Genomic DNA, 26,120 nt, shown 5'->3' on the forward strand with positions numbered 1-26,120 from the left:
CCGTGAAGGCGTGTTTGATGTTGGGAGAACTGGGAAATAAGCAGAAATCCCCACCGGAATGGTCCAAAGGCTGTGCCGCCTCGCGGGAATATCCCAGAGACAGCTACCATGGTAATTGGCAATCCACAGAGGCAGACACCCAGTTAGGCTAATCCATCCCCATTTTGGGGTCCATTTTCAGATGCCAAAGGCATTTTGTCGGCATCAGATTGCCCCGTGCTGTCCGAAGACAAATGTCTCCCACCAGGCAGCCTTCCAGCAGCAAACCAAAGGGCCATCCACTGGCCCAATGAATGAAAAGACCACAGCCATGGCCAAATTGAGGTTTCCCCTCCTCGCCGATGTGAGCATCAACTGGATGCCTTCTTCAATTTTACTTTTTCGGAAGGATTATATGAGAGCGTCCATTTTGAGGTGCTGTCGGACTTGTCTCTCTGTCTCAGCAGCACCTACCTCTCCTGGTGGGGGGCGGGGGGCGGGGGTGGAGGGGGAGTTGCTTGCAGGCTGTGGACCCTCTCATTGATTCTCCATCCCCCTGAACCCACCCGCCATCCTTAATTGGATGGCATACAGGCAGTCAATTGGATGCCCACCTCACTTAAAGATATGCTATTGGGCACCTCATTGACAAACATGGACTTGGGATCCGCTTATGGTCCCAACTTCAAGTTCCCACCACCCAAATTGGACTTTGCCTCAGAACTCTGACAGTCATCATGCTGAAACATTGGGCCTGATTTTCACTCAGTGAAAGTGGGTGAGCTTTGAGTGAGATGTCTCTCAACTCTTCTTCTCTCTCCACAGATGCTGCCTGACCCATTGAGTATTTCCAGCATTTTCTGTCCTTAAAGTATTTCTAAAACCGCTTTAGCAACGCAAACTCTCCCAAGGCGCTACGCAGGTCGGAAGATCAACTCAGGGTCAAATGCGACACCAAAGTTTTTTTTACATTCGTGGGACATGGGCGTCGCTGGCTGGGCCAACATTTATTGCCCGTCCCTAATTGCCTGAGGGCAGTTGGGAGTCAACCACATTGCTGTGGCTCTGGAGTCACATGTGGGCCAGACCAGGTAAGAACAGCAGATTTCCTTCCCTAAAGGACATGAGTGCACCAGATGGGTTTTTCCGACAATTGACAATGGTAGCATGGTCATCAGGAGCAGTTGCTGCTGGATTTTGAAGGATTTGATCAAGGGGCTGAATGGCCTTTCCTTGGGCCCATACCACTGACTCCATTGCCCTTCCTGCCAGTTCCCTGAGGTTACGTACAGTTATAACCTTGGGCGGCACGGTAGCGCAGTGGTTAGCACAGCTGCTTCACAGCTCCAGGGACCTGGGTTCGATTCCTGGCTTGGGTCACTGTCTGTGTGGAGTTTGCACATTCTCCCCGTGTCTGCGTGGGTTTCCTCCGGGTGCTCCGGTTTCCTCCCACAGTCCAAAGATGTGCGGGTTAGGTTGATTGGCCATACTAAAATTGCCCTTACTGTCCTGGGATGCGTAGGTTAGAGAGATTAGTGGGTAAATATGTAAGGATATGGGGATAGGGCCTGGGTGGGATTGTGGTCAGTGCAGACTCGATGGGCCGAATGGCCTCTTTCTGTGCTGTAGGGTTTCTAAGATTTCTAAGGTTCCCTTCAAGTGGGAACATTCTCTCTGCATCCAATCCATCAAAATCATTTAGAATTTTAAAGACCTCCATCAAGTCTTTCTCTTTCAGAGAGAAAAAGAGACCCAACCTGTTCACCCTTTCCTGACAGATGTAACATTCTCCTCTGCCTTCCTCTCTCACTTGCCAATGAGATTCTGCCTCCCAAACTGCATCCCCACCACCACCATAACACTGAAAGAAACCGCAGCAACAGTGGCACAGTGGGTTAGCACTGCTGCCTCATAGCGTCAGGGACCCGGGTTCGATTCCTGACTCAGGTCACTGTCTGTGTGGAGTCTGCACGTTCTCCCCGTGTCTGCGTGGGTTTCCTCCCAAAGTCCAAATGACGTGCTGGTTAGGTGCATTGGCCATGCTAAATTCTCCCTCAGTGTACCCAAACAGGTGCCGGAGTGCGGCGACTAGGGGATTTTCACAGTAACTTCATTGCGGTGTTGATGTGAGCCTATTTGTGACTAATAGATAAACTTTCAACAGTCCTCGGCAATGGCCTAGTGGTATTATCACTAGACTATTAATCCCGAAGCTCAGCTAATGCTCTGGGGACCTGGGTTCGAATCCCACCACGGCAGGTGGTGGAATTTGAATTCAGTAAAAAATCTGGAATTAAGAATCTACTGTTGACCATGAAACCATTGTCAATTGTCGGAAAAACCCCATCTGGTTCACTAATGTCCTTTAGGGAAGGAAATCTGCCGTCTTTACCTGGTCTGGCCTACATGTGACTCCAGAGCCACAGCAATCTTAACTGCCCTCTGAACAAGGGCAATTAGTGATGGGCAATAAATTTTGGCCCAGCCAGTGAAGCCCATGCCCCATGAATGAATAAATTAACCACTCCTTGTCCATCAACCTTCCACCAACCCCACTCACAGATTCCAAAAAAATCCTCATTTGTTCACAACCTACAGGCCCTCATTACCAATGCCTCAACCCGTTAGACCATTCTACTCAGTGCTCCCAAATCCCGGGACCCCTCTTCCAGTTACTCCCCATGCTTCAGAACCTGCCTCAATAACCACTTCGACAGTGTTCCAGAACTTTGGGATCTCCCTTCCCAATCTTCTTGACCAGGGGCCCCCTTAGAATATCATTAGCCCCTAAGAACCCCATCCCAAAATGACCCAACCACACCTCCTTCCTGTGATGTCCAGTCCAGACCACAGGCCGGGATCGTGGTTCCAACTACAAATTCATTTGACAAATGAAAAACCAATTAAGAATCTGAACAGCGTCTCCAGACGTGGAAGTAAATGGTTGAAAATCATTGGTTCAATTTACTTTAGGAACTTTCCAGATGCCTCGCACTGTGAGACAAGACCCTCTGATCTTAAACAAGAAAGGACCATCTTAAGAAAGAAGACAATTTCTGAATTAAATTATAATTCAACCCCTTGCTCTGTTATTACACGGAAAGAATTACAAAAAGCTGGGTCATAGAATCCCTACAGTGCAGAAGGAGGCCATTCGGCCCATCAAGTCTGCACCGACCACAATCCCACCTAGGCCCTATCCCCATAACCCCTTGCATTTACCCAATCTAGTCCCCCTGACACTAAGGGGCAATTTAGCATGGCCAATCCACCTAACGCACACATCTTTGGAGTGTGGGAGAAACCGGAACCCATGCAGACAACGTGAGTTCTCGGAGTCTACCCGTTTTATATCCTCCTTGCTAAAAGGTATTCTTTCTCAATTCCATCGCATATTTGCATTTAAATTTTAATTTTATTTATTAGTGTCACAAGTAGACTTACATTAACACTGCAATGAAGTTACTGTGAAAATCCCCGATTCGTGACACTCCGGCGCCTGTTCGGGTACACTGAGAGAGAACCTAACATGGCCAATGCACCTAACCAGCACATCTTTCGGACTGTGGGAGGAAACCGGGGCACCCGGAGGAAACCCACACAGACACGGGGAGAATGTGCAGACTCCACACAGACAGTGACCCAAGCCGGGATTTGAACCCGGGTCCCTAGCGCTGTGAGGTAGCAGTGCTAACCACTGTGCCACCATGCCGGGTCATGGCATCTGTCCCTGCTCACACATTAAGCAATTCACCAAGGCACCTTCAACAGCACCTTCCAAACTCATGACACTTCCAAACATTCAATCTCTCCTGAAACCCTTCCCTCCTTTTCTAAAACATCTCCCTCCTGATTGCCAGTCCAAACTCCCTGCAGTGTGCTAACCCGTGGCATTTCCCGATTTCCGGAAATCTTGGCTACAGCCTTCTGCCATGGGCAATCCTGCCAGCAACTCGACAACCATCCTATCAGCCTGTCAAACAGGGCGGAGGTAAAATGATCATTCTCTGGATATCCTTGGGAGAATTAGACAACCTACTGCAGGCACCTCAAAGCACGGGGGGAAATTCCACCACAAAAGCCTCCACATCCAGGGGGAAAATAAGACAATCCAACATCAATGTCCTCTCCCAAAATAATGTGCTCACTCAAAACCAGCTCCGCTGGGTGGGATATGTCTTTCGTATGTCTCATATCAGACTCCTGAAGCAACTGCCCCCCTCTGAGCTTGGTCACAGCAAGAGTCTCCCAGGAGAGCAGAAACACTTTAGTCATTCCCTCAAAGCAACTTTAAAGAGGTTACACATTCCCGTCGACTCGTGGAAGACTCTGGCTTGTTATCGACCAAAATGGAGAAGGTTTGTTCAGGCACTCCAAAGATGTGCAGGTTAGGTGGACTGGCCATACTAAATACCCCTTAGTGTCCAAAGATATTCAGGTTAGGTGGATTGGCCATGCTAAATTATCCCTTAGTTTCCAACGATGTGCTGGTATGTGGACTGGCCATACTAAATCATGCCTTAGTGTCCCAAGATATGTAGGTTAGGGGGATTAATGGGGTTACAGGAAGAAGGCCTGGGTAAGATGCTCTGTTGGAGAGTTGGTGCAGGCTCGATGGGCCAAATGGCCTCCTTCTGCACTGTAGAGATTCTATGATTTCTACGACAGCGTCAGGAACATCAAGAAACTTCATTGGGAAGTGCAGAGGCAGAGTCGAGGCAATGGAGGGAGAGCACAAACCTCCAAACAACCCATCTACCCAGGCCTTCAAGCACCACCTGCCCCAAATGTGGCAGAGTTCGTGCACTGTACTGCCCAGCCACCTCAGAACCCACCGCACCGGGGTGAAAGCAAAACATCTTTGATATTGAGGGACTTCCTCTGAAGGAGAACTGAGCGGGACCTCTGAATATCCCTCAATCTCTGCACACTCTTCCACTAAATAGTGCGGCCAATAAATATGACTGCAAGCATTGAAAAAAATATGCTGAAACATATATTTGCCGATAGGGGTGATTTTATTTGCGAGGGAGTAGATTCCTCCTCACTGGGTTGCAACAACAGAATCTGATGACAACCAAGTCACTGAGGGAAATCAATGGTGATTTATAAAGTAAAGCAGAGCAAATGGGTATTCAATTCCTCTATGCTGTCACGTTGCTGCAACAGGTGTCATTTCTTCTTGCAAATCGAAGTAGCTTTTATTTCTGTTTTGTCCCTCAATATTTTCATGCAGGCAATCTGTTGGGAACGGAAGAGAATTTTCAAATCCTGACTTCTGGACCCCAGGGGGCATTGACACACATCCACCCACCTCAACACAAAGAAGGAGGCATCGCCTTCATCACAGACAGATGTATATCTGCCTTCCCGCTCACACAATTCACGACAGCTTAGAGTCTCTTTGCAGCAACAAAAACAAAGTGCATCTACATAGTACCTGTACCATCCCAAGGTGCTTCACCGGAGTATCATGAGAAATCATTTGCACTCAGCTACATAGGTTTTATAAGTTTAAGGTGCGAGGGGCAAGGTTTAAAGGCGATGTACGAGGCAAGTTTTTTACACAGAGGGTGGTGGGTGCCTAGAACTCGCTGCCGGGGGAGATAATGGAAGCTGTTACGATAGTGACTTTTAAGGGGCGTCTTGGCAAATACATGAATAGGATGGGAATAGAGGGATATGGTCCCCGGAAGGGTAGGGGGTTTTAGTTCAGTCGGGCAGCATGGTCGGTGCAGGCTTGGAGGACCGAAGGGACTGTTCCTGTGCTGTAATTTTCTTTGTTCTTTGTCTAACAATCATGATATTTTGTTCAAGATACAAGCTCGTAAACAGAAGACTGAATCGCAGTGTGGCAAAAATTCATATATGGACTAAATAATCAAGTTAGCCTGAGTTTTTTAAAATTCATACACGGGACATGGGCATCGCTGGCTGGGCCGCCAGCATTTATTGCCCATCCTTGGTTGCCCTTTGAGGGCAGTTGAGAGCAAATCACATTGCTGTGGCTCTGGAGTCACATGTAGGTCAGATCAGGTAAGGACAACAGATTTCCTTCCCTAAAGGACATTAGTGAACCAGGTGGGTTTTTCCGACAATCGACAATGGTTTCATGGTCATCAGTAGATTCTTAATTCCAGATATTTTTTGATTGCATTCAAATTCCACCATCTGCCGTGGCGGGATTTGAACCCAGATCCCCAGAACATTAGCTGAGTTTCTGGTCCAGCAGTAATACCGCTAGGCCATCGCCTCTCCCTAATCAGGTTAAGAAAATGTAACAATCACAGGACCACCAGAGCATTGAGTTTCAATCGACTCTCCAAACAAACATCTTACCCAGGCCCACCCCCACTATTCCCATAACCCCGCGCATTGCACCATAGCCAATTTACCTGACCTACGCATCTTTGGACTGTGGGAGGAAACCGGAGCACCCGGAGGAAACCCACGCAGACACGGGGAGAACACGCAGACTCCACACAGACAGTGACCCAAGCCGGGAATCGAACCCGGGTCCCTGGCACTGTGAGGCAGCAGTGCTAACCACTGTGCCACCGTGTAGTAACAAATAGAGTGCAACAAATTCAGGGGGTAAGTGGTGGATGAGATATTTAAATAAGGCATGTGGAATTGAAGTCAGATTAAAATTATAAACCAATACACCATTTGTACATTACAGGCAGTGAAATACATAAAAATGTAATCATTTATGATACTCGATCGAACAAGTGACCAAAATCTTGGTCAAAGAGGTATTTTTTAAATGAAAGAATGAAAGACCTGTCATTGTATAGCATTTTCCATGATTACCGGACCTCTGTACGCACTTTGCCGCCAATGAAGTATTTCTTGAAATGTGGTCACTGTTGTAACATAGGAAACACTGCAACCAATTTGTGTAGGGTAAGATTCCACTAACAGCAATGTGATAATGACCGGATAACCTTGTCATGTTGGTTGAGGATAAATCTTACCCAGGCCCACCCGCTCTATCCCCATAACCCCACGCCTTTTACCATGACCAATCCACCTAACCGACGCATCTTTGGACTGTGGAAGGAAACCAGAGCACTCAGAGGAACCCACACAGCCACAGGGAGAATGGGGATCCGGGTTCGGATAAACATATGGAAAACCGGGAGAATCCCTCAGTCCTTCTTGGAAATAGCGACCATGGGATCTTTTATATCCAACCACATCAGACGGATGGCATCTGGGTTTTAGATCGCATCAGAAAGACTGAACACCTCAAAGGAGGAGAGATAGGTAGAGAGGTGGGGAAGTTTAGAGAGGGAATTCCAGAGCTTAGAGCCCAGGTAGCTGGAGGCAGGCCACCAGTGATAGAGTAATTGCAATCCAGACGCTTAAGTGACCGGAAATTGAAAAGCACAGATATCTGGCAAGGTTGGGGGACTGGAGGATTTACAGAGATAGGGAGGCTGGAGCCCATGGAGGGATCTGACCTTCAGGATCTGAATTCTGAAGTTAACAAACAACTAAATGTCAAGCCCTTCCAGAATTTGGTAACACATTTTTGAAAAGATTCCTTATTTTGTGCTCTCGACTTATATCTGGAATCAGATAAAAGCAAAATACTCAAAACGTTGGCTCTATTCACTGGCCACAGACTCTGTCAGACCTGCTGAGGTTTTCCAGCATTTTCCATTTTTGTATCTGGAATCAGATTCCTAATCTCCCAACAGAACTTCAGGATTTGCAAGAATTCAACTCCTCACCTGTAAACATCCCAGCTGGAGACTGGATACATCCCGGGAGAAATACACCCCCAAAATACTGTTCCACCTTTTTATATTAAATGGTTCAATAATGTAGAGAAGTATAAAGAGGTTTCAGTAAACTGATAATCCAATAGATATTGTGGACAATGTTACAAATCCATATTGGCAGCAAGGAGCCTCTCCTTGATACACACGGGAGTGTGTATCGAAAATCACCGCATGTTCCTGAAGGATTTATTCTAAGAGAGGGAAAATCATTGGGATATGAGGCTGGAACTCTACAGGATTTCATAAACTACCCCTGACAAATTATGATAATATATTTCTAAATGAAGGAGCTTACTTTCATTGACATACAGCCAAGGTTATGATTTCTTTAATCATTTATTACTTTCCTGTCAGAATTACAATTGCTCAGTGTGTGTTAAAGGAAGAAGCAAAAGTCATCTTCAATATACCAATGACATAGGATTGCCAACCCTCCAGGATCAGACTGGAGTCTCCAGGAATTGAAGAATCATAGAATCCATAGAATCCCAACAGTGCAGAAGAGGCTATTCGGCCCATCGAGTCTGCACCGACCACAATCCCACCCATGCCCTATCCCCATAACCCCATCTATTTACCCTAGCTAATCCCCCTGTCACTAAGGGGCAATTTAGCATGGTCAATCCACCTAACCTGCACGTCTTTGGACTGTGGGAGGAAACCGGAGCACCCGGAGGAAACCCACGCAGACATGAGGAGAATGTGCAAACTTTGCACAGACAGTGATCCAAGCTGGGAATTGAACCTGGGTTCCTGGCGCTGTGAGGCAGCAGTGCTAAGCACTCTGAATCTACTCTGTCTAATCCTGTCAGGGTTTTATAAGTTTCTATGAGATCCCCTCTCGCTCTTCTAAACTCCAGTGAATATAATCCTAAACAACTTAGTCTCTCCTCATATGACAGACCTGCGATCCCGGGAATCAGCCTGGTAAACCTTCGCTGTACGCCCGGAGGAAACCCACGCAGACAGGAGGAGAATGTGTAAACTCCGCACTGACAGTGACCCAAGCTGGGAATTGAACCCGGGTCCCTGCTGCTGTGAGGCAGCAGTGCTAACCACTGTGCTGCCCTCAAATCTGTAGGACTCTGCTCTGTGCAACCCCAGCGATAAATCATCAGGACATTACAAAAGATTCATTATTTTGTCATTTTCTTTGAACATTCCTCTTTACCAGATGTAAAAGCATTGAAAATCGGTCGGGTTATTAGTGAAGCATCATCTGATTGGGTAACTAGTCTTTTGTTTTTCAGTTGGCGCAGGAAGGCAGTGCGTCACAAGGATGGATGTGTTGGCCGACTAATGGCTGGAGTGTGAGGGCAAGTCATGCGATGAAACATCCAGGAATACGCTTAATCACCGTTGGCAATCACAGGTGACATTCAGCAACCTCTGAATCAGTAATTTGTGGATTCAAATCCTCCTCCAAGGATTTGAACACAAAATCTAGGTTGTTGTAGCCATTGCAGTACTTCAGGAGTGCTGCACTGTCAGAGGTGCTGCATGGACAGGGCATTAAACCAAGGCCTAATCGGCTCCCTTGTGCAGATGTAAAAGATCCTAGAATCCCTACAGTGCAGAAGGAGGCCATCCGGCCCATCGAGCCGGCACCAACAACATCCCCATCCAGGCCCAAACCCTGCCCCATTCCCTTAACCCCACACATTTTACCCCATTACCAACACATCTGGGGACACTAAGGGGCAAATTAGCATGGCCAATCCACCTAATTGGACTGTGGGAGGAAACCGGAGCACCTGGAGGAAACCCACGCAGACACGGGGAGAACGTGCAGACTCCGCACAGACAGCAACCCAAGCCGGGAATCAAACCCGGGTCCCCGGCGGTGTGAGACAGCAGTGCTAACCACTGTGCCACCGTGCCGTTCTTTGAGGAAGAACATGGGAGCTGCTCCCAAGGGAAATTACAACCGTAGAATCTTACAGTGAACAAGGAGGCCATTCGGCCCATCGAGTCTGCACCGACCATAATCCCATGCATTTAGCCCAGCAAGTCCCCCTGACACCAAGGGGCAAATTAGCATGGCCAATCCACCTAGCCCGCACATCTTTGGACTGTGGGAGGAAACCGGAGCACCCGGAGGAAACCCACGCCGACACGAGGAGAGCGTGCAGACCCCACACAGACAGTGACGCAAGGCCGGAATTGAACCTGGGTCCCTGGCGCTGTGAAGCAGCAGTGCTAACCACTGTGCCACCGTGTTGCCCATTTTAGGGAGGGGAAAGAAGTGTTGGCCTCATCGATGATGCCCACATCCCAAAGAATGAATCTGAATTGACATTTCCAAAGCCGCTGTCGAGGAAGATCCCACGTTAATTCCTTGAAGTTTGGGCTGAATTTGTTGATGTGAAGATAGTGCCTTTCAATATCTCAAAGAACAGCTTTAATTAAAATGCACGCAAGAAGGCAGCAATTAGTCTTTTTTTTTCACGAGTGCCCTGATGATAAGAAAACCATTAATCTTTAACGAGCAACTAAATTTTAATTCACTTCTCACAGATGCTAGCAGGTAGCCATAGCAATGGCAAAACCCCTGCCTGGTACACCTTCATGAAATATGCACAGGTCATCTTTGATCTAGTGCTGCTCGCACACAGACATCAGAGCGCTGCAAAGGCAGCTTCCTCCCTGATAGTAATTGGCAGTTTCCCATCAGCAATCACAAGTAAAAGATCACCAACAAATGGATGTTTATCGCAGCCTCTCATGCCCGTTCCACCTGCAGGAGTCTATCTGCTCGTGCCTTTCGAACCCGTCCATCTCGCGGTATTCAAGCACCTCGAAAGACGACTTGTTGGCCGATTCCAGGAACATTTCAAGGATGAGTGGATACATCAATTCCAATTAGATTCCTTTCAATTTCAAGCAAAGGAAGGCTTGCATTCATGTAGCGCCTTTCGAAAGCACTTCAAGGAACTTTTTTGAAGCCTAGGGCGGGATTTTCCGGCCACGTTCGCCCCGAAACCGGGAAATCCCGCCCGAGGTCAACAGATCTTTGCATAGTCCACACCCCCCACCCCCCACGCCCCCGCCACGCCCACTAAGATTCCTGTGGCGGGTGGGATAGGAAAATTCCCCCCCTAGTCTCTATTGTTGACATGGGAAGCATGGCGGCTAACATGCGCACAGCAAGCCCTCATGGCACTGCGACGTGACTGGATAATGTGTATCAGTGATTCAGGGGAAATATTGATCAGGGCAATAGGAGAAATTCCCTTGCTCTTCCTCAAGTGCTGCCATGGGGTGGTGGTGGAGTGTGCGGGGGCGGGGGGGAAACAGGTGAGGCAATGGCCGAGTGGTATTTTCGCTAGACTATTAATCCAGAAACTCAGCGAATGTTCTGGGGACCGGGGTTCGAATCCCGCCACAGCAGATGGTGGAATTTGAATCCAATTTTTAAAAATCTAGAATTAAGAATCTATTGATGACCATAAAACCATTGTTGATTGTCAGAAAAACCCATCTGGTTCACTAATGTCCATTAGGTAAGGAAATCTGCTGTCCTTACCCAGTCTGGCCTACATGTGACTCCAGAGCCACAGCAATGTGGTTGACTCTCAACTGCCCTCAGGCAACTAGGGATGGGCAATAAATGCTGGCCAGCCAGCGACGCCGATGTCCCACGAATGAATAAAAATAAAAATGTGATCTACATTCACCTGAGAGGGCAAGCAAGGTTTGACACGATGTACTTTAGGACATCCTGGGGACGTGAAAGGTGCTATGGAAATGCAAGCCTTTCTTTCTTTTTCTCAGTGTACTGTGTCACTCTATCATCATTAAATACCCATGATAAAGAGATATTTTAACTCTAGACAAGTTAGCTCAGGTGGTACGAGCATGGTGTTAGTAGGTAAGGTTACAGCTTTGACCCCATGTTGGCCAAATACACTCGCCTGTCTTAGGCGGCACGGTGGCACAGTGGTTAGCACTGCTACCTCACTGCGCCAGGGACCCGGGTTCGATTCCAGCCTCGGGTCACTGTCCTTGTGGAGTTTGCACATTCTCCCCGTGTCTGCGTGGGTTTCTCCAGGTGCTCCAGTTTCCTCCCACACTCCCAAGATGTGCAGATTAAGGGGCTTAGCGGGGTAAATACATGGGGTTACGGGGTTTGGGAGGGGGGACGGGCCTGGTAAGATGTTCTGTCAGAGAGTTGATGTAGACTCGATGGGCCGAATGCGCTCCTTTTGCACAGTAGGGATTCTAAGAGACAACCCTTGCTGCTTTTCAAGGTTTTTGAAACTATAGCAAGAGTTTACATAGAGATATCATTTACTGCAGATCTCTTGTCAGTGTTACATTCATTGCACATTGAAATGGTAATAAAACTATTTGTAACACAAGCTACACAACTTAAAAAATCAAGTGCAACAGTTTTGGTTCTGTAAAAGTTATCATTTATGATAAAATTATAATAAATTATTACCAATTTTACTGGAGAGCGTGTCCATTGGATACTGACTGGAATCTTGTTTCCGGGGGGATTTGAGAAGGTGGATACTCAGATGTTTCCTCTCGTTGGGGCAACTGGAACCAGGGGTCACAGATTAAAAATAAGGGCTGGAACCCCCCCTCCCCCTTGGCTGGTTCCCCGTTACTGGAGCCAGTGACCAGGCAAATTACCGTTTAATAGAATCATTACAGTGCAGACAGAAGCTATTCAGCCATTGGGCCTGCACCGACTCTCCAACAGTGCATCTCACTCAGGCCCCATCCCCGTAACCCCACATATCTACCCCACTAATTCTCCCATAATCGACACATCTTGGGACACCAAGGGGCAATTTAGCATGGCCAATCCACCTAACCCACACATTTTTGGAGTGTGAGAGGAAACCGGAGCACCCGGAGGAAACTCATGCAGACACGTTGCTATGACAACGTATGAATGGACACCGCTCGACAATCATCAGACAGGAGTGTTCCCCTCCTGTTGGGGAACACTTCAGCAGTCACAGGCATTCAGCCTCTGATCTTCGGGTAAGCGTTCTCCAAGCCGGCCTTCACGACGCACGACAACGCAGAGTCGCTGAGCAGAAACTGATAGCCAAGTTCCGCACACATGAGGATGGCCTCAACCAGGATCTTGGGTTCATGTCACACTATCTGTATCCCCCACGACTTGCCTGGGCTTGCAAAATCTCACTAACTGTCCTGCCTTGAGACAATTCATACCTCTTTAACCTGTGCTTAACCCTCTCTCCACTCACATTGTCTGCACCTGTAAAGACTTGGTTACCTGTTAAGACTCTCATAAGAACATAAGAAATAAGAGCAGGATTAGGCCATCTGGCCCTTCGAGCCTGCCCCGCCATTCAACAAGATCATGGCTGATCTGAAGCGAATCAGTTCCACTTACCCGCCTGCTCCCCATAACCCCTAATTCCCTTATCGATCAGAAAACTATCTACCCGTGATTTAAACATATTCAACGAGGAAGCCTCCACCACTTCAATGGGCAGAGAATTCCAGAGATTCACTACCCTCTGAGAGAAGAAGTTCCCCCTCAACTCTGTTCTGAACTGGCCCCCCCTTATTTTGAGGCTGTGCCCTCTAGTTCTGGTTTCCCTTCTAAGTGGAAAGAATCTCTCTACCTCTACCCTATCCAGCCCCTTCATTATCTTATATGTCTCTATAAGATCACCCCTCATCCTTCTAAACTCCAATGAGTACAGACCCAATCTGTTTAATCTCTCCTCATAAGCCACACCCCTCATCTCCGGTATCAACCTGGTGAACCTTCTCTGCACTCCCTCCAAGGCCAACACATCCTTTCACAAATAAGGGGACCAAAACTGCACACAGTACTCCAGTTGCGGCCTCACCAGTGCCTTGTACAGTTGCAGCAAGACCTCCCTGCTTTTATATTCTATCCCCCTCGCGATAAAGACCAACATTCCATTCGCCTTCTTGATCACCTGCTGCACCTGCAGACTGAGTTTTTGCGATTCGTGCACAAGGACCCCCAGGTCCCTCTGCACAGTCGCACAATGTAATTTTTCTCCATTTAAATAATATTCCAATTTACTATTATTTCTTCCAAAGTGGATAACCTCACATTTGCTAACGTTATATTCCATCTGCCAGATCCTCGCCCACTCGCTCAGCCTATCCAAATCTCTCTGCAGACTTTCCGCGTCCTCCACGCAATTCGCTTTCCCACTCACCTTCGTGTCATCAGCAAACTTGAATACCTACATTCAGTCCCCTCCTCCAGATCATCTATGTAAATGATAAATAATTGAGGCCCCAGCACCGATCCCTGCGGCACGCCACTGGTCACCAACTGCCAACCAGAAAAGCACCCATTTATCCCAACTCTCTGCTTCCATTATTCCAACCATTATCTTGTAATTGAGTCTGTGTCTATATATGCCCTGTTTGTGAACCCAACTCCCACTCACCTGATGAAGGAGCAACGCTCCGAAAGCTCGTGCTACCAAATAAACTGTTGGACTTTAACCTGGTGTTGTTAGACTTCTTACTGTGCCCATCCCAGTCCAACACCGGCACCTCCACATCATGGCAGACATGGGAAGAATGGACAAACTCCCCACCCACAGTCACCCGAGGCCGGGAATTGAACCCAGGTCCCTGGAGCTGTAAGGCAACAGTGTTAACCACTGTGCCACCCCGTTGACTTTGGCAGGACTGAAAGATCCCATCGGCGGCCAATAGCTCACTGTCTCTGCCATGCGAAAAACCCACAGCAGGGAGCTGGGGGTGGGGGCTGGAAAATTACGGCCAAGGATTCTCCCATCTGGGACAGAGATGAGGAGGAATTTCTTCTCTTACCAGGTCCTCAGTCTTTGAAATTCTCTTCCTCTGAACAGTGGAGGCTGGGTTATTGAATTTATTAAAGGTGGAGCTGAACAGTTTTTGATTGACAGGGGAGTCAAGAGTTGTGGAGCAAGTGGGAGGCAGGAAAGTGGAGTTAAGGCCACAATCAGAGCAGCCCTCATGATATTGAATGACAGCATGGCCTACTCCCCCTCCTATTTCTCACGCTCTAAGACAGTGCCATCAATCATAAGGTGAACTGCACTGACCACTTTTTAAATAATAAAGTACAAAACCAGAAAGTTAACTTTAATTAGCCATGATTGGGCGGCACGGTAGCACAGTGATTAGCACTGCTGCTTCACAGCTCCAGGGTCCCGGGTTCGATTCCCGGCTCGGGTCACTGTCTGTGTGGAGTTTGCACATTCTCCTCGTGTCTGCGTGGGTTTCCTCCGGGTGCTCCGGTTTCCTCCCACAGGCCAAAGATGTGCGGGTTAGGTTGATTGGCAGGTTAAAAATTGCCCCTTAGAGTCCTGGGATGCGTAGGTTGGAGGGATTAGTGGGTAGATATGTGGGGGTAGGGCCTGGGTGGGATTGTGGTCGGTGCAGACACGATGGGCCGAATGGCCTCCTTCTGCACTGTAGGGTTTCTATGATTCTATGATTCTATGATTCTATGATGTGGAGATGCCGGCGTTGGACTGCGGTGAGCACAGTGAGTCACCAGGAGATGAAGGAGCAGCGCTCCGAAAACTCCTGTTTCCAAATAAACATGTTGGACTCTAACCTGGTCATGTGAGACTTCTTAATTAGCCAACTTCACTCTGTGTGTAATGGGGAGTAAGCTGATTGAAAATCAGCTTAGCTTGTGTACCGAGAGAAAACTTGAACCTCACAAATTGAAACGTTCCGTGAGACAGATGTGACAATGTGTTAAAAGAACACCGAGGAATTTCTTCAGCCAGAGAGTGGTGAATCTGTGGAACTCTTTGCCGCAGAAGGCTGTGGAGGCCGGGTCATTGAGTGTCTTTAAGACAGAGATAGATAGGTTCTTGATTAATAAGGGGATCAGGGGTTATGGGGAAAAGGCAGGAGAATGGGGATGAGAAAAATAATCAGCCATGATTGAATGGCGGAGCAGACTCGATGGGCCGAGTGGCCTAACTCTGCTCCTATGTCTTATGGTCTTATGGAGACCTCTTTCACCCGTCTGAAGCCAGAGGGCTTTCTTCTAACAAGCTCGATGCTTCAAGATGCTGGGGATCTGATTGTCTTTGAAATGCCCTGAGCAATGAACTTGAACAGAGTTCCTGACTCTCTGGAGCTGAGGCACAGATAACGCTGCTTATTAAATTGCTTGTCACTGTCATTTTCTGCTGGTTTTCCCAGACTTTCTGTCACATTAAACAGCAACCTAATTGCTCTAGAAAAGGAGGGGGGGCGGGGGGGGGGGGGGTGTTGGATCAGTTGGAAGAAGTAGGCAGGCTTTGACAATTAACAGGATCTGAATCAGGCTGCTAATTGAAAGGATTAGAAATTAGTGCCCAGAACCCGGGTGCCAGCAGGGCCCTGGAGAACTAAAACAATGAGGCGTTTTTAAAAAAGAATCATCTTCTTTCAACATATTTGCTTCGTTCGTGATCAAAGGGGTAGAAAATGGAAGGAAAAGGCGAATCGACCAGCAGACAGGAATCACCCAATCGAGCAACTGGATCAATAACCAAAGGTCATAGACCGAAAATAACTAGCAATAAATGTAGAGGAGGCAAGGAGAAACACTTTCCCCTCGTGGCCTCGTGGTATTATCGCTAGACTATTGATCCAGAAACTCAGCTGATGTTCTGGCGACCCGGGTTCAAATCCCGCAATGGCAGAATTTGTATTCACTAAAAATATCTGGAATTAAGAATCTACTGATGACCATTGTCGATTGTTGGAAAAACCCACCTGGTTCCTTAAGAGAGGGAAATCTGCTGCCCTTACCTGGCCTGGCCTACATGTGACTCCAGAGCCACAGCAATGTGGTTGACTTTCAACTGCCCTCTGCCAAGTAGGGATGGGCAATAAATGCTGGCCCAGCCAGCGACGCCCGTGTCCCATGGATGACTGAATAAAAAAAACACAGGAAGTTGTCAGGATCTGGCAATGCTTGGCCTGAAAGGGTGGCAGAAGTAAATTTCATCTGTATTTTTAAAGGAAGCAGAAACAATCAGCGATTTCGAAAGGAAATGGGATTGCATCTGAAACAGATAAACTTGAATGGCAACAGAGATCGAGTGGAGGGTGCGGGCAGGAGTGGGATTGATAGGATTATTCTGCAGAATTCTGGAGTAGACTTGATGGGCCAAATGGCCTCCTCCTGTGCGTTAAATGGTTCTGTGACTCTATTAGGGCTGGACAGGTATTTGAGGATGAGTAACTTACAGGTTAGCACTGCAGGCTCACAGCACCAGAAACCTGGGTTCAATTCTGGCCTTGGGTCACTGTCTGTGTGGAGTTTGCACATTCTCCCCCCGTGTCTGCATGGGTTTCCTCCGGGTGCTCCGGTTTCCTCCCACAGTCCAAAGATGTGCGAGTTAGGTTGATTGGCCATGCTAAATTGTCCCTTAGCTTCAGAGGGACTAGCATGGGGTTACAGGGATAGGGTCTGGGTGGGATTGTTGTTGATGCAGGCTCAGTGAGCTGAATGGCCTCCTTCTGCACTGTAGGGTTCCTATGATTCCATGTAAACATTGAACTAAGCACAATTGCTCTTTCAGTGAGCTGGTACGGGCTCAATGGGCTGAATGACCTCCTTCTGCACTGCAAGTTTCAATGAATCTATGAGTCATCCAGTTGGGTAACACAAAGTTTGTTAACTTTCCAATTGGTAATATGGTGTGAGGATGGACATGTAGAGAAACCAATGGGATATCTGTAATGATACCTCCAAGAACGCATTGGGCTTATGTTCGGAAACAAATGCCAGTATATTTCAGTCCAGGGGGAAAAGAATGACCCTCTTCACTTCTCATTAGAGTTAAGTGAATTTTCTATTCTCCCCAGCCCCCAAAAATCCCAACTTGCCCAAAGATGTTCAGGTTAGGTGCATTGGCCATGCTAAATTGACCCTAGTGTTAGGGGATTAGCAGGGTAAATATGTGGGGTTACAGGAATAGAGCCTGGGTCAGTGCGGACTCGATGGGCTGAATGGCCTCCTCCTGCATTACAGGGATTCTTTAATTCTATGATTCCATGAACAAAGATTTTAAATTTTACTTTGCTAACTTGTAGAATCTGTTCCCTCAATATCGGTGAGACACTCACGACAAACCAAGTATTTCCAGCTACCAGATACTTTTCTGTATTAACGTCGCGAAAATCCCTCCATCTAAACCACCTGCCTAAAGCATTTCCTGAGAAGCAACAGGTTTCAAACAGAATTGAACATAACCCACAGATTAATCAGGCACCCATCTGCAATGTTCCCATAGTAACCAAGCAGAAATTATCGCTGATCTGAAGCAGGTAAAGACACGTTTTGGCTAGATTAATCCAACCAGGAGCTTTCCTTCTATTAAATTAACGCATCCCATAAACCGTGGCTTGGATCTTATCAGTGACGTGCCACTCGCCACATCTGAGTCACTTCATTAGTTGATTATTTGAGGAAAGAAAAAAGACATTGCAGCGCAGTCAATCATAATGATCTGAATTTTATATTAGCAACAAAGGTGAAACTCTCAATTTTCACCATCACAACTCCACTGAAACTGACATCAACTTCCAGAGTCTGTACATGTGCTGCTAACCGCGGAAACCCAAGAGTTGCTCTCAATGATTCCCCATAGGCTGTGCTATTGCCATTCCCCCCACCAGCCTAGTTGGCACGGTGGCACAGTGGTTAGCACTACTGCCTCATAGCGCCACGGACCCGGGTTCAAATCCCGGCTTGGGTCACCGTCTGTGCGGAGTCTGCACATTCTCCCCATGTCTGTGTGGGTTTCCTCTGGGTGCTCTGGTTTCCTCCCACAGTCTGAAATACGTGCTGGTTAGGGTGCATTGGCCATGCTAAATTCTCCCTCAGTGTACCCGGACAGGCGCCGGAGTGTGGCGACTAGGGGATTTTCACAGTAACTTCATTGCAGTGTTAATGTAAGCCTACTTATGACTAATAAATCAACTTTAACTTAAGTTAACCTGATAGAAGTCTACAAGATTATGAGAGGCATGGACAGAGTGGATAGTCAGAAGCTTTTTCCTAGGGGGGGAGAATCAATTACTAGGGGGCACAGGTTTAAGGTGTGAGGGGCAAGGTTTAAAGGAGATGTACGAGGCAGATTCTTTTACACAGAGGGTGGTGGGTGCCTGGAACTCATTGCCGGGGAGGTAGTGGAAGCGGATATGATAGTTACTTTTTAAGGGATGTCTTGACAAATACGTGAATAGGGTGGGAATAGAGGGATATGGTCCCCGGAAGGGTAGGGGGTTTTAGTTAAGTCGGGCACCATGGTCGCTGCAGGCTTGGAGGGCCGAAGGGCCTGTTCCTGTGCTGTAATTTTCTTTGTTCTTTCTTTGCTCTTTGTTCTTAACTTTTAACCTCAGGTTGCAATCAATCAGACATCACTGAGCTGGTAAGAACATGTCCTTTTCCGCTATTGGTTATTAACTGTATATTATTTGTTCAATTTTATGCATCAACTTGAAGCCGCTATAAATAACATAGATTCAAACTGTGGTTGTTGCTGTCAGGAGGTGCAGGCTTGCGATGATTAACTCTGTAAATAAATATAAAAGTGTCTAAAGATTGGCTCCAGTTCCATCCTTCACCGCTTGGCTTTCTGGAGTAAAACATTTATCTTGCTGTAAAAGCATTCAAAGATGTTGCGCCTTGTTGAAACTCGGGCTGAGATTTTCCAAACCTTCTGTGGCAGGCCAGCCAAGAGCCCGTTGATTTTCGGTGGGATTGGATGTGGGCAGGGCCAGAAAATCCCAGCCTGGGTTTTTTTGTTAACAACACACTGGCCGGAATTCTCCAGCTGTTCACTAGCGGTGGATTCTCTGATCCCACTGGCGACACACACCCGCCGCAAGTTTCCTCAGCTGTGTGGCGTGTCTACAATGAGAAATCTGATTGACAGCAGCGAGACCAGAAGATCCCGCCACCAGTGAACAGCGCTCCACCTCTCTCTGTCGGGAAACCCATTGATGGGAGGATGGAGAATTCCAGCCGCTAAGTTTATAATTACTGATGAACAGCCTCACTGGCCCTGAAAAACTAATTTTATGTCTGTTGAGTGTCACATTTCTCCAGTATGATAAAGTTCCACCTAATTTTAATTGTTTTAAAAGATTTCTACTTAATCCCTTACATAAATCCAAGTCAACTATTTCACACTGAAAAAAACTATTAAAAGTGAAAGACTTCCCGGTTTGCTGTCTGTGATAATGCTTCAATGTGATTGGTTGTAAAACTTGCCTGATGTCATCACTGTAGCTGGATGCTTTCACTTGGTAGCTGATTCAAAGTAAGATCAGAAAAGGTGAAACTAGCGACAGAGATCACTAGCTCTTCGAGGTAAGGTTTTATTTTGAGGTGAGTGCTGACCACAAAATCTAGGACAATATCTTGAATATTCCACCTTATCGAGTTCTGTTTGCAGCATTAGGACTTAAGGCGTGTGGTATAATCTGCAAACTCTGACTTATTAGGGTTGGTCCATGTGAAACAGCACAAGCTTAATTCCAATAGAAATGTGAGATTACCATGCAAAACATGTTTCTGCCATTAGATTTCCGATTGCAAGCAGGATTTTCCAGCCACGCTCGCTCCAAACCTGGAAAATCCCGCCTGAGGTTAACGGACCTTTGTGTGGTCCGCCCCCCACCCTCTCCCTCCCCCAACTACAATTCCTATGGCGGGTGGGACGGGAAAACTCCCCCATGGTCTCTAACAGACAATGCCCAATGTATCCCAAGAGATGTGTTGTAAGCAATTATCTTCGAATATAGCTATAACTCCATGCAATCTCCAAAAGCAAGGTCAAGCACTTGTCTAACTGAAGTTAGAATTAATTTGCAATATGGTTTTCCAATTCAGATATAATCCAATGTCCAAACCATTCACGAAGAGATCTTTTGCTAAGTGAGCCTGCCCGAAAGTAGCTAACCTGAACACATCCTCCGACAGCAGGATGGGTGACTAAACGAACCATGGATCTTCCCACGCCTTACACTGATGTCACTTTGTCTTCCAACCAACCGATGGAGATCTTATGATGAAAGTAAGGCAGTTTTCACAGGAGCTGAGATGTCCTCTCCATCTGCTTGTTAAAGATAAAAGACAAATTAAGCTTATCACATTCAAAGGGCAGGAGGAGGCCATTCAGCCCCTCCGATTCAATTAGATCAGGAGTTGCATCTTAATTCCATCTACCTGTCTTTGGATCTATAATATCTTTTGTCTTATTAAATTGGTCAATCTCACAGAATCATATGTTTTAACCTATATCTATTAATGTCACAAATAGGCTGACATTAACACTGCAATGAAGCTACTGTGAAAGACCCCAGTCGCCACACTCTGGCGCTTGTTCAGGTACATTGTGGGAGAATCTAGCAAGGCCAATGCATCTAACCAGCATGTCTTTCAGATTGTGGGAGGAAACCCATACCGACAGGGCAGAAGGAGGCCATGTGGTCCATCGAGTCTGCACCAACAACAGTCCCACTCTTGCCCCATCCCTACAACCCACATATTTACCTTGCTAATTCCCCTGACACTAAGGGACAATTTAGTGTAGCCAAACAACCTAACCTGCACACCTTTGGACTGTGGCAGGAAGCCGGAATGCCCGGAGAAAACCCACGCAGACACAGGGAGAATGTGTAAACTCCACAGACAGTTACTGGCCGGAATTGAACCCGGGTCCCTGGCACTGTGAAGCAGCTGTGCTAACCACAGTGCCACCGTGCCACAAATGTCTTCCCTGGCCTCAACAGCATTTTTGGGGAGAGAGTTCCAGATTTCCAGGCCTCTTTGTTCATGGAATCCCTACAGTGCAGAAGGAGGCCATTTGGCCCATCGAGTCTGCACCGACCACAATCCCACCCAGGCTCTATCCCCATAACCCTACTTACTTACCCTACTAAGCCCCTGACACTAAGGGTCAATTTAGCACGGCCAATCAACCTAACTCACATATCTTTGGAGCGTGGGAGGAAACCGGAGCACCCGGAGGAAACGCGCGCAGACACGGGGAGAAGGTGCAAACTTCACTCAGACCGTGACCCGAGCCGGGAATCGAACCCGGGCCCCTGGCACTGTGAGGCAGCAGTGCTAACCACTGTGCTACCATGCCACTTTGCGTGTGGAAGTGCTTCCTGACAAGACCCCTAGAGGCTTGGCTCAAATTTCAGTGTTCTGCCCCCTTTGTTCTGGACTCCCTGCACCAGAGGAAAGAGTTTCTCTCAGTCTCTGGAATTCACCTGCTGCTCGAGTCTAATTTGTGGCCACACAGTGCAGGGTAATTTTTAATATTTATGGTATGTTTTATCATACTGACTGCATCATACCGTGACACTTTTAAAATTATACACAAACTAACAGATTTAAATGTGCTTGCAAATGTGTTTCCAACCAGGCAAATAATATGATCCATGACATTTTCTTTCAGTCTTTTACCAATTATCCATCAGAGATATCAGTTTCCATAGAGACACCACAAGTATTGCTAACCAGTCTCTACATTGGGAGAAAACTCTGGGATCGTGATAGAAAAGATACAGATCAAAGTCTAACCACAACAACTTTGCATTGATATAGCGCCTTCAAAACAGAAAAGCAACTCAAGGCACTTCACAAAAGTGCAATTGGGCAAAAGCGGACGTCAACTCAAAGGGGGTATTAGGAGAGGTGACCAATTTTTCCTTAATTCATTTTTGAGATGTGAGCATTGCTGGCAAGCCCAACATTTGCTGCTCGTCCCTATTGCCCTTGCGAAAATGCTGTTGAACCACCTTCTTGAATCGTGCAGCCCTTGGGGCCTAACAACACCCACGGTGCTTTCTCCTCTGGCGATCTGGCACATCTGAGTGGCTGGCAGAGCCATTTCAGATTCAATCTATTCAGTCATGAGACATGGGCATCGCTGGCTGGGCCCGCATTTATTGTCCCTTCCTTAGTTGTCCGAGGACGGTTGAGAGCCAACCACATTGCTGTGGCTCTGGAGTCACATGTAGGCCAGACCAGGTAAGGACGGCAGATTTCCTTCCCTAGAGGACATTAGTGAACCAGATGGACTTTTCTGACAAAGGTTTCATGGTCATCAGTAGATCCTTAATTCCAGATTTTTTTATTGAATTCAAATTCCACCATCTGCCGCGGTGGGATTCGAACCCCGGTCCCCAGAACATTAGCTGAGTTTCTGGATTAATAGTCTAGTGATAAATTGGGGAGGCGATGGCCTCGTCGTATTGGACCCATTGTTATGGATCCAGAATCACATTACAGGCCAGAGCAGACAAGGATGGCAGATTTCCTCCCCTGAAGAATTTCTTTGTGACAACCTGGTGGTTTCATTATGAATGAGGCTGGCAATTTAATTCCAAACTCATCACATGATTGAAACTCATGCCTCCATTCAAGCCTCTAAATTACTAGCCCCGTAACATTACCACTCCCCCTTGGTCAGCCCTGGGTTACAAGGAGGGGAAGGGAAGACAAGGAGGCAGAGGAATTTCGGGTCAGAACTTCTGTCTATGGTCTTGCTGGTGGTGGGGTGAAGAAAGATGTTGATGACAAGGTTGCATTAAAGCTGTGTCTTCAGCCCCTTACGATACTCCTTATTCACCTATGACTGTGTGGCCAAATTCTCCTCCAACTCGATTTTCAAGTTTGCTGATGACACCAGTGGGTTGGATCTCAAACAATAACGAGACAGAGTGCAGGAAAGAGATGGAGAATCTGGTGAGCTGGTGCAGAAACAATAATCTCTCCCTCAAGGTCAACGAAACGAAGGAGATAGTCATCGACTTCAGGAAGCTAGCATGCCCCTGTCTACATCAACGGGGACGAGGTAGAAATGTTTGAGAGCTTTAAGGTTTTACATGTCCAGATCACCAACAACCTGTCCTGGTCCCCCGATGCCAACGCTATAGTTAAGAAAGCCCCACCAACACCTCTATTTTCTCAGGAGACTAAGGAAATGTGTCCGCGACAACTCTCACCAACTTTTACAGATGCACCATAGAAAGCATTCTTTCTGGTTGTATCACATTCCAGACCGTCACCACCCTCTGGGTAAGTTTTTCCTCACATCCCCCTTAAACCTCCTGCCCCTCACCTTGAACCTGTGTCCCCTCATGACTGACCCTTCAACTAAGGGGAACAGCTGCTCCCTATCCACTCTGTCTCACAATCTTGTACACCTCGACCAGGTCGCCCCCTCAGTCTTCTCTGCTACAACACAGGTTTTAAAGGGTGTCTTAAAGGGGGATGGAGGGCCAGGAAGGGAATTGCAGAGCTTATCTGAAGGCACAGCCACCAGTGGTGGAGCCTTGAAAATCAAGGCACAGGTGGCCAGAATGAAAGGAGTTTAGAAATTCTGGAGGGTCTGAGGGCTGGAGGTGGTTACAGAGAGACAGAAGGGTGAGGCTCTGAAGGGAATTGAAAAGAAGGATGAACGGTTCAAAACTGAGGCATTCCTGGGATTGGGGGGTGGGATTTTACGACCTCGCTCGCGCGAGACCAGAAATTCCCACCCAAGGTCAACGGACATTTCCGCTGCCTGCCCCTCACCCGCTCCGATTCCATGGCAGGCGGGGCAGTAGAATTCCAGCAGTGGGGCTAACGCAGGTGAGCAAACACAGTGAGTGATGGGTGAAAAGGACTTGGTGCGAGTTAAGGATGTGCCTGGCATTGTTCTACCAGAGATTGCGGCAGGGATTTGGTAAATAAGATGCAGAACTTGCGATGGGAGCTGAAGACCAGAGTAATTAGTTGGAGAACACTGCGGCTCACTCAAGAACTGAATGTCAGACAAGCAGGCTGACAACACAGAGACTCTGGAGGTGTCAAGAATTCATAATTAGTGCATTGAATTCCTGAAATAAAAACATTACACAAAGTGTGTTCTCATAATTTGAAAACAAAATTGGACAAATCAGTGCTGAGTAATACAATACTTAGATACACTTTTCACTGATTAGCAAGATCAGGACCTCTCAATCAGTCAGAACACGGGCCAGGTACATCATTCCCATTTTAAGCCCTGAGTGATCCAGTCAATTTAATACCAATTTGCGCTTAATTAGATCCCATAACTTGTGACACTGTCCACGTTTAAGATACGTTCCCAGGCGTGAAAATATATCACAGTAATCCAGAGCAATGCATATCCTTCCAAAATGCAGACATCTGAAATATTTTCAATTAATTGTAATATTTTCATTTTCATTCTTTTTTCCTCATTTGTATTAACAGTCATGTCATTTTGAAGAAAGAACAAAGAAAATTACAGCACAGGAGCAGCCCCTTCGGCCCTCCAAGCCTGCACCGACCATGCTGCCCTGACTGAACTAAAACCCCCTACCTTTCCGGGGACCATACCCCTCTATTCCCATCCTATTCATGTATTTGTCAAGACGCCCCTTAAAACTCACTACCGTATCTGCTTCCACTACCTCCCCCGGCAACGAGTTCCAGGCACCCACTACTCTCTGTGTAAAGAACTTGCTTCGTACATCTCCTTTAAACCTTGCCCCTTGCACCTTAAACCTGTGCCCCCTAATAACTGACTCTTCCACCCTGGGAAAAAGCTTCTGACTATCCACTCTGTCCATGACCCTCATAATCTTGTAGACTTCTATCAGGTCTCCCCTCAACCTCCATCGTTCCAGTGAGAACAAACCAAGTTTCTCCAACCTCTCCTCATAGCTAATGCCCTCCATACCAGGCAACATCCTGGTAAATCTTTTTTATACCCTCTCCAAATCCTCCACATCTTTCTGGTAGTCTGGTGACCAGAATTGAACACCATATTCCATATTATATTTAAAATGTATTTAGTTTCTTAAATGTTTATTCATTTTGATCTGTAAGTTCCCTTCACCTTAATCAATGCTTCACTTGTATTCTTTAATCACGGACGCAATGATAATTTTCTAAGGCAGTGACAACAAAGATCTCAGTGATAGAATCACAGAATGACAGAAATTTACAGCAGGGAAGGAGGCTATTCGGCCCATCATGTCTGTGCCAGTCACCATGCAGCGTCCAGCCGAATCCCACTTTCCAATGGAACTTTGTTCCAACACTATAAAAGTGCACCTCCAAGCACATTAAAAATGTGAAGTGTTTAACCGAGTTTCAGATCCCCAACATCCTCTAAACATCCCCTGGGAATCTCTCTGTACCTCCTATTTCTAATCCGGAATCTATGCCCTCTGGTTATGAGCCCATTCTTTTTTCCAGCGTGTGTGGTAATCCCCAAGCCAGATAACAGCTTCCGCAACGGCTAGACGGAGCTCCCAGAACCCTCCGCTGAATGTTGTCAGGGGCCGGTCTCCAGTGAT

Source organism: Mustelus asterias, chromosome 6, assembly GCF_964213995.1.
Source record: "Mustelus asterias chromosome 6, sMusAst1.hap1.1, whole genome shotgun sequence".
Taxonomy (NCBI): Eukaryota; Metazoa; Chordata; class Chondrichthyes; order Carcharhiniformes; family Triakidae; genus Mustelus; species Mustelus asterias.